This window comes from Bombina bombina, chromosome 4 (assembly GCF_027579735.1).
Source record: "Bombina bombina isolate aBomBom1 chromosome 4, aBomBom1.pri, whole genome shotgun sequence".
NCBI lineage: Eukaryota > Metazoa > Chordata > Amphibia > Anura > Bombinatoridae > Bombina > Bombina bombina.
This window is the reverse complement of record NC_069502.1, coordinates 1073173748-1073181597: the sequence shown is the minus strand read 5'-3', so window position 1 is coordinate 1073181597 and position 7850 is coordinate 1073173748.

Genomic DNA, 7850 nt, shown 5'->3' with positions numbered 1-7850 from the left:
TTTCTGCTCTTTCATTGCTAATCTTCCTGACATTCACTGTTTTGTTCAGGCTTTGGTTCATATCAAGCCTGTTATTAAATCAATTTCTCTTCCTTGGAGTCTTAATTTGGTTTAAAGGCTTTGCAGGCTCCTCCGTTTGAGCTTATGCATTCTCTGGATATTAAACTACTTTCTTGGAAAGTATTGTTCCTTTTGGCTATCTCTTCAGCTAGAAGAGTTTCTGAATTGTCTGCTCTCTCTTGTGAGTCTCCTTTTCTGATTTTCCATACATTTCTTCCTAAAGTTGTGAATTCTAACAACTTTAGTAGGGAAATTGTTGTTCCTTCCTTGTGTCCTAATCCTAAGAATACTCTTGAAAGATCTTTTACATTTTTTGGACGTTGTAAGAGCTTTGAAATATTATGTCGAAACTACTAAAGATTTCAGGAAGACTTCTAGTCTATTTGTTGTTTTTTTCTGGTCCTAGGAAAGGTCAGAATGCTTCTGCCATTTTTTTGGCATCTTGGTTAAAGCTTTTGATTCACAAGGTTTATTTGGAGGCGGGACAGTCTACGCCTCAGAGAATTACAGCTCATTCTACTAGATCAGTCGCCACTTCTTGGGCTTTTAAGAATGAAGCTTAGGTTGATCAGATTTGCAAAGCAGCAACTTGGTCTTCTTTGCATAAATTTACTAAATTTTAATATTTTGATGTATTTGCTTCTTCTGAAGCAGTCTTTGGTAGAAAAGTTCTTCTGCTTATGATTTAAGTTTTTTTTCTTGAAATGTATGAGAAAGACTTATTTTTTTGTGTGGATTTAATTTTTTCAGCGGAAATAGCTGTTTTTATTTTATACCTCCCTCTCTAGTGACTCTTCTGTGGACTTCCACATCTTGGGTATTTCTATCCCATACGTCACTAGCTCATGGACTCTTGCCAATTACATGAAAGAAAACATAATTTATGTAAGAACTTACCTGATAAATTAATTTCTTTCATATTGGCAAGAGTCCATGAGGCCCACCCTTTTCTTATGGTGGTTATGATTTTTGTATAAAAGCACAATTATATTTCCAGTTCCTCTTTTGTATGCTTTTTTACTCCTTGTTTTATCACCTCACTACTTGGCTATTCGTTAAACTGAGTTGTGGGTGTGGTGGGAGGTTTATTTATAGGCATTTTGAGTTTTGGGAAACTCTGCCCCTCCTGGTAGGATTGTATATCCCATATGTCACTAGCTCATGGACTCTTGCCAATATGAAAGAAATTAATTTAACAGGTAAGTTCTTACATAAATTATGTTTCCCTTCACCGAGCTGGAGTATTCTGGTCTGCAAGGATTCCCAAAATCTCACATCAAAGTCATTAGGAGCATAGATATTGCAGAGTGTATATATAGAATTTGCAAATTTAATTTTTAAAATCAAAAAACTACTTTCAGGATCCTGAATTACCAAGATTACTTCATATACTAGCTTCTTTCCCAGTAAAATAGCCACCCTTATTTTCCTGCCTATACTTGGGGTAGCAAAAATCTCCCTTACCCAAGAAGATCTCAGTTTCAGGGACTCTTCAGCACTGAGATGAGTTTACTGGAGAAAGGCAACTTCCTCAACTGTGAGATAACCGTTTTACATTTTATTGGGGATGAAATATCACTGATATTCCAGGATGTTAAGACCAAATTCTTTACTCTAGACATATCCTAAGGGAAATAGTGGGAAGTTGATGAAAAAAAGAAAAAGAAAAAAAAAAAAAACAACCCCCTTCCCTCTGCCATGGCTATAGAAGTGATTTTACTGTGGATAGGTGAAGTTAAAAATGTATCCCTACGTGTAGGGAATAGTGAAGAAAACAAAAATGAAGGGCCAGAAGGGAGCGATTAAGTGTATAAGTGACGGGAAAGAGAAGGGGACGAGAGAAAAAGAAAACAAAAAAAATGGGGGAGGGAGAGAGGGAATAAGGAAGTGCAAAGTGCTTAGGGAGACGGTGTGATCGAGGGGTGAATTAAGTCCAGCCGTGGGTTCCTAACACAGGGAGGGAGTCCAAGACAGAGAAAATAGCAGGTAATCCCACTCAGGGATTTAGTGTCAAGATATAATTTGCCTCTGGGACAGTGATGTCCTTTTCCCAAAAATAGTCAGACTGCGTGTGTAACTAGATTGTAAAGGCAGATATCATTGAACCAAGTAACAAATAGCGCACCTTGAAAAGAAAACAATAAAGATAATTTCTAAGATTTAGGTGCAATCAGGACAATAAGACGGTGTAGAGATTACAAAGATGTCAAACTATGATTACCTGGCGAGACAAAGGTTAACATAAACAATATGTATACAATGAATAACTACAGTTTTAAACAGTATTTCCCAGCAACATTCACTTTTATAATAAAAAGTGATTTTAAACAAAAATTGTAGGATCAACTCTTATAGATTTTGTCGGGTTTAAGTACCCATGTACACCCAAGAGACTATGCAAAGATGGTTATTAGATCAGACCCCTAGTATATAACTAGATAGCAATTTGGACCTCCTAAAGATATAAAGAAAAGAGAGTCCTCTTCATACTTTGACAAAACCAGGAGAGTGTCTCTGCATTGTGGGAGCACACCCACTATAGATATATACTTTGATCCCTAGTTAATAATAATAGATTTTAGCAAAAGATTATGAGATCAACAATATGTAGATTCGGGTGGCTTAAATAGCCAGATACATCCAAGAGACTGTGCGGAGGTAATTATTAAAACAGGACCTTCACACAACAACAACAGTTACTTAAGCACCCTGTTATATGTGAGAAAAATAGATTCCTTTTTAGACAATAACAATGTCGGGGGAGCGTTTCTGCAAACCAAACACGTACACCTTAATCCCAGGATAGATGATAGTAGTGACTCTTAATCTTTTCTTTTCCTTCCTCCTATCTCCTTAAGAGCTCCTAGCCAAAAAATGGTACAGCGTTGGTATCTCCCCTTTAGATAGCAAGTGTGACATGAAAGTCAAACATGCAAACGTGAGAGGGCTATTAGCCCCAACAGGATTTTTCGGCCACAAAGACCACAATGTTAAAAAGTAGATCTTATTTATTGTGTTGTGAAAACTTCAGTGTGGCTCATAATTGAAAGATGGGCTCCTGATACTGTTATTTAGTCTAATGCTCTAAACACACACCTAATGGCTCTTCTTTTGGTATGGAGAGTTTTTATTCATGCCATATTCATCATGGGAAGAAGACATTTAAAGCACCCTCTTTACGCCTTAATAGTGATATAAACAGCATAAACAGGAGATGGCCAGGGGGTAATCAGCTTGCTTACACCACACAGAATATAGAACGCTGGAGGGTAGACTACCAGCCGCTTACCACCTCTCGGTTAACTTCAGGACCTCCAGGCTGAAGAGATTGCTTCTCCAAGAAGTGCCAACTTTTCCGGTGGGAACTTAGGGTGAGTCCCCCCTCACGCAGCACCAACGGGAGGGGGGGAGAGCTGCCAATACTAAAATCTGTATCCGGACCTCAGCACGGCCTATCCGGCTCTTTAGGCAGCAGACTCAGCCGCTGTTAGGAAGAGATAACTGAGCCCCCTCACACAGCACCGGTGGGAGGGGGAGCTGGTTCTCAGCAGGGATAACAGATATCCCTTCAACAACGGCCCCTGGGAGAAAGCTGGCCAAGCTTCCTTGGCAAACTTGCGTGATGGAACAACGCTGACAGGAGCTCCGGGTGGATCTTCTCTTCACTTCCTTGCCTGCCTGAGTCACATAGGCTTCCTGGTGCGTGTATTGGCGTCCTCCGCCACAGGTGCAGGGCTGGATCATCTTCAGACGGATGCCTCAGCATGACTTGCCGCTTGGCTCCTCCCCTGAGAAAACCCCACTCTAAAGGCCTCCCTCCTGGTACCACAATTTTATTGGGACACTGTGTTAAAACTTGCCCATAGCCATATTCTTGGGGCCACCTAGGGGTGGAAAAGACAAAAGAGAGAATCCTCAGAAGGTTTTTCTGGCCTGGTATTTTTTCAGCAATAACAAATTACTGTTCTTTGTGGCCTGAATGCCAGCTTACTGCTCCATTTACTGCTTACCGCAGCCCCTTATTGCCATTTCCTGTTATAGAAGTTTTATTTGAACGTATTGCAATGGATTTTGTGATCGAAATCACAATAACTTAAGACTGTAAAAATAAAGTTCAAATGTAACAGAATAGGACCGGATTAGCAGAATGACTTAAAGTCTACCATAAAGTACTGGTCATTAAATGAGGTGTCTCTGTGCTGTTAAACGCTATACATGTAGTGTTGGAGAGGGATAAAGTGCCGCTGTGCATGGAAGCAGCATTCTTCACATATGCAGAGAACTTCTGCCCAAATACCACTCGCCCTGTAGCGTTACCACTGGACTTTAGAAATCATACCTTGTAAGCACGGACATATACATTATGTCTCTCTGAGTGCTAAAGAAACTTCACCGGCATAGCTGGCGTCCTCGTGGATCCACTGCTGCACTATTGCTCCTCCTTAGTTCCCAGAACAGATTCCTCCAATCACAGAGAGACTCCTGCTCACACCTACCCCAGTCAGGAAGTAAACAGCGGATCAGCTGGTAAAATACTTAATGTGAAAAAACGTTGAGATCCGCTGGGTTACAGTAAAAACAAAATGTATTTTTTTTTTTTTTTTTTTTTTTTTAATAATTTTTATTGAGGTTCACTTATAAGCATACAGACAATTTTCATTGGTAAAAGAAAAAACAAAACAGAACAACATTTTTCAATGCACAACCAAAATAAACCTGCAAGGATAGCTCTTGTTCTTATGATAACTTATACATTTAGTACAAAAAAAACAGAACTATTTGCCTAATAGTCTGTATTCTGTATACCCCCCTGATAACACATGAGGTCACTCTTGGGCCTCTTAAGTTTGTGAAGAATGCAAAACTAAGGGGGCAGTCTGAAATAAAGGGAGACCACTTTTGGGTCCCAATTGGTGAACCCTTTTTTTTTTTTTTTTTTTTTATCTTTATAGAACTTAAAGAAAAGAGAAGTCTTTAGCTACCAATCAGTATTTGGTCTTGAAAACATAATACATTTACAGGTAATGATTAAGGATACTAAAATTGGAGAGGTAAGGTGGGCCAGGTCACATGTTTAACTCAAGTACTTTGCATATTGGGCTTAATACACAAGGATATGGGCACAGTAATACCGTCATCTTGCTTGACTCATCTGTCAACAAAGCAGCATAAATAATTATACCTGCAGCTTTATCACATTGCGTTATTTATGTTATAATTTGGGTATATTAGCTAAGAGTTGTGGGGTGCGAAGGTCTAATGTATATGGGGCTTGCTGCAGTCACCAGAAGTGGACATTATTTCTAACTGGGAGGCTTTTTGGTAGTAGGCAGAATTCTTAAATTGCGTAGCACCCTTACAAAGCTAATGGGTAGAGGAAAGGGATCTATATCCAAGGCGTTGCCAAAGCAAAATATGGGTACATTGCTATGATGTACGACTAGAATCAAGCTGGAATTAGGTCATTTGGGGATACTGGTAGCTGCCAGAGAAAAAGTGAAGAATTCCCAGCTAGTATCCCAATCAGCAGTATAGTGTCTAAATGGTAACGAGAACTCCAGCAACTGCCCTAATAATGAAGGTAACATAACACCTTTACATTAAAAAGCAAGAAGAACAAGAACAGGTGATAAAATGTTCAGATAATTGCAGTACCTCTATAAAACACTTTCACACATAGGCATAGTAACAGAGGGATGTGTAATACATTTGCTGCATGTGAGCCCCTAAAGAGAGTAAGCACACATATTCCAGCACTGTAGGGGAAGATTGCCTACATAGCGCTCATCTAGCTGTGTATGGACAATAATTTTGGAGACTAAAAACTAAACGAAACAATTGGCATATCACAAAATAATATAAATACTGACAAACATAGCATATGCCCTGGCCATAAGTCTGTATTCCCGGATCGACCATCACTTTTACCCCACTCCGTGTCTATCAGTCGAGACTACAACCCTTTTCAGTGCAGAAGGAGGTAGGCTTATTGCCGCATGAGACCGTGTATGGGGGCCCCCAGTGACAAAAGGCCGGCAAGAGCCAAGCGTGCTAACATCAATGGATCCCCACTTACTGTCTGTCACTCTCAAGTCCTGGAACAAAATGCGGTCATTGTTCATCTGCGAAAGGACGACCCGCAGTTCTCCCACACTCTTGGTGACAGTGCGGGCTGTGAAACCGCCATTGCCACTAATCTCGGGCTCAAGACCATCTCTGGGATAACAATGTCGGGCCGACTCGCTTGCAGGCAATTCAATTATGCAGGCACTGTCAAGCATTCCAGGAGCTGCCAAGCTATCTGTCGTGTAGCACCCCGATCCTGTGGGTAGCCGAACTGCGGGTCTCAGAGGTACAACACAGTGAACACAGCTGTCACTAGGAGTCCCGCTTATCCCGGCAACAAGTGTCTCTCTCAGTGAATAGTCCATCAAGCCGTCTCCGTAGTCGGGTAGAGCGATCTCCCTCGGGGCATCTAGAGGAGCTAAGGCAGCGGCTTCTGTACTTGTCTGTGTCATTCCCGCTTTTGCCGCCTCACTATCCCCCAGTTGGTTGTAGGGACTTGCGGGCCTCCATAGGGTCTGGGACCGGGTGTCATTTTCCCTCACATGGGGCTCCATATTAACTGTGGTTCTGATACTCGCCTGTCTTGCAGCCATGCAGAGCGAATCAAAGGCCTCTGTTATAGATGCCATGAGGGCCGCTTGGTGCAGGTCCAGGAGCTCAGTGAGTTCCATAATGGTTGCTGCGGTCATTTCCATGTTGCTTGGTAGTATGGTCTAACAGTTGATGAATGAAAATAATATATAATTGGCCAGTTACAACAGAACTGGTTTGGTTACCCAGGGACCTGGGGGGGTATGAATGCGGCAGCCCCAACAACACAGACAATCAGGCTTACAGGTGAGGCCTCCCGACCTCGTGGCTGTTCTCTGTGGAGTTAACTGAGGAACATAGGCAGGACCGTTTTATGTTGATTATTGTTAATATTTTCAGGCTCCTCTCTAGACCAGCAAGGTATTATAGCGTAGTATGTTAGGAAAAAGTAGGTGAAATTTAGAGTTTACTTCCAAAAGGGTTGAATGAGTCCAGGAGCTCTTCACAAAAACGACCTGCCGCAACAGCTATAGGCTCCGCCCCCTCAACAAAATGTATTCTTATTTGATTAAAAAGTTCACATCCAGGAAAGGTAAACAACTCCATATAATCAAATAAACGAAGTCATTTCATAAGTAGGCCCCTTATACTGTTGTGGATAAAAGTGATCCTGAAGTTAATATTTCAGAAACTTTGTCTTCATCAGAAGCATGAGGTAAAATAGTTTCTCAGAGTAAATGGAGAGGTGTTTTCCACCATCCCATGTAAAACTAATGTTATCAAACATGACATTGTAACAGAACCAGGAAAAAAGATTGATCTTAAGCCATACAGAATATTTGGGGCTCGTAGGCAAGCTATTAGATCAGAGGTTAAAAAGATATTAGATTTGGGTATAATAGAAGAATCTCAAAGTGAGTGGAGCAGTGTGATTGTACTTGTGCCAAAACCTAATGGCACAATTAGATTCTGTAATTAATATCATAAATGTAGTTTAATTTAAAAATTTGATGCATATCCAGTATCTAAAATTAATGAGTTGGTAGAGAATCTAGGAAAGGCCTGATACCTCACTATAATTGACCTCACCAAAGGCTATTGGCAGATGCCACTTACAGAGCAGGCAAAGAAAAGACTGCATTTTCTACACCTGAAGGCCTATTTCAATACACAGTCTTACTTTTTGGCTTACA